A 2,278-nucleotide genomic window follows, 5' to 3' on the forward strand; every position below is an offset into this window, starting at 1 on the left:
TGCAATTTGATATTTGAGTTCCTTCAGAATTCCTGGGTGAATCGCATCTGGTCCTGGTGACTTATTCCTGTTTAATAGATCAGTTTGTTCCAAAACCTCTTCTATTGACACCTGGGACAGTTCCTCAGATTTGTCACCTAAAAAGAACGGATCAGTTATCCCAGAAGTCGGTGGGGAGTTCTCCCCCGGGCTTCAATGGGAGCAGGATCAGACTCTTAGGCTCTTTTGGTATCTCTACGCAGCGAGCGGCAGTTAGTCTCACAGCTCGGGTTGACAGACGCAGGCTCGTGCTTCTCGAGGTACCGCGCTAAGAATAGCTGTGTAGATGTTGAGGCTCGGGCTCTGAAGCTGAGTTCAAAATAGCACTACTCATGCATGTTCCCCGATGTACTACGTACATCCAGGCTGAATACCCAGAATGTGCTGCTGAATGTACCAGGTACATCTTGTTACATGCAGCTTAACATGACAGGTATTTCTAGGCTGAAAGCACGTGCCGTGCGGCCAGATATACTCGGTACATCATGGCAGAATGCACACTAAACAATATGCATCTCCTAGGACCGAGGTACACCAGGTAGGATACTTGTAACCAAGTGGGGTTCATTACTCGTGACTTGTAATGACATTCTAAGAACGCTAAATGATTTTGCACAGAAAAATATCAGGGTTTGTATAATTAGTATTATTGCAACATGATTGATGAATTCAACAAAAGGTCAGTCCACTTCTTCCAGAGCTGAGACTGGCCCCAAGCATGTATTTAATTTACAGGTCTGTTCATTCCATGTGTTATGTTTTATTGAAAGGAAAGACTTGCAAAAGACGCCACAACAAGACAACCTGTCAGGTTCCAATGGCACAGGCTCTGATCCATCAGTGTTCTTTCTGACAGGCATCCCGGGGCTGGAAGCCCTGGATCTCCATCCCCTTCTGCTCAATGTTCTCCGTGGCCCTTCTAGGAAACTGCACCCTCTTGTATGTTATCAAGACAGAGCCCTCCCTTCATCAGCCCATGTTCCATTTCCTCGCCATGCTGGCCATCATCGATCTGGTTTTATCCACAACCACCGTGCCGAAAATACTGAGCATCTTCTGGTTTAATTCAAGGGAGATCAGCTTTAACGCCTGCCTGGTGCAGATGTTTTTCCTTCACTCGTTCTCCATCATGCAGTCTGCTGTGCTGCTGGCCATGGCCTTCGACAGGTATGTGGCCATCTGCAACCCCCTGAGATACGCCACCATCCTGACCAATTCAGTGATAGCAAAGATTGGGCTGGTGGCTTTGGCCCGGGCTGTTCTGCTCATGGTCCCTCTGCCCTTCCTCCTCAGGAGGCTCCCCTACTGCGGGTCCCATGTCATCGCCCACTGCTACTGTGAGCACATGGCCGTGGTCAATCAGACCTGTGCCAACACTATGTTCAATAACATCTATGGGATCATCGTAGCTCTCTTCATCGTGGGGCTGGATCTGATGTTCATCTCCCTATCATATGTCAAGATCCTGAGGACTGTCTTCAGCCTGGCATCCAAGGAAGAGCAGCTCAAGGCTTTCAGCACCTGTGTTGCCCATCTTTGTGCCATCTTAGTGGTCTACACACCAGTGGTCCTCTCCTCAATAATTCACAGGTTTGGCCACCAAGTCGCCCCACATGTACACATCCTGCTGGCCAATTTCTACCTCCTCTTTCCTCCCATGATGAACCCCATTGTGTACGGTGTGAAAACCAAACAGATTCGTGACCGGGTGCTTCTCCTGTGCCGAGGGAAAAGCTTCTAGGCTGAGCAGGAGGGGGCTGCTGAGCAATCAGGAAGCAGAGGATGCAGGATTGGTTTTCTGAGTAACTTAGACAGCATGGTTGTGGGGGCTTTGTGTACGCTGGGATGGGAACTCCACCTCCGACTCCTAGGGAGCCGTACACTGTCCCCTACATGAGATTAGCGCTGCTGGCCAGAAGGTGATCTTAGCCATGACCTAGTCCTCACTCGGCCCCATGTGTGTAGCACTGGTAACAAAGATGAGTGTGAAGGCCCCTTGCACCTTCTCTTGCTGTGCTGGAACATCTGGCCTTTATTACTGACACACCCAGCCATAGCCACGGACGTGCATGCTGCAGGAACAAATGCAGCTGTGGTGTCTGAACATTATAGAGCCTATCCTAAGTTGTTTAATAATACCACTGTGACACTCTGTACCTCGGGAGAACACCCTGCACCCCCATGTTCATCCTTATAATATGATTGTGTTATATCCAGTGCAAAGTTTGTCATGCTCAGG

The 2,278-nt window shown here is 49.2% G+C and overlaps 1 pseudogene; it reads left to right on the top strand.

Annotated features, from left to right (window-relative positions):
• The first annotated feature begins 695 nt into the window (after window positions 1-695).
• LOC141981053 (olfactory receptor 52K1-like) lies at window positions 696-1,780 on the top strand (annotated as a pseudogene).
• The last annotated feature ends 498 nt before the right edge of the window (window positions 1,781-2,278 follow it).

The sequence above is a fragment of the Natator depressus genome, chromosome 1 (assembly GCF_965152275.1).
Source record: "Natator depressus isolate rNatDep1 chromosome 1, rNatDep2.hap1, whole genome shotgun sequence".
In the NCBI taxonomy this organism is placed as follows: Eukaryota; Metazoa; Chordata; order Testudines; family Cheloniidae; genus Natator; species Natator depressus.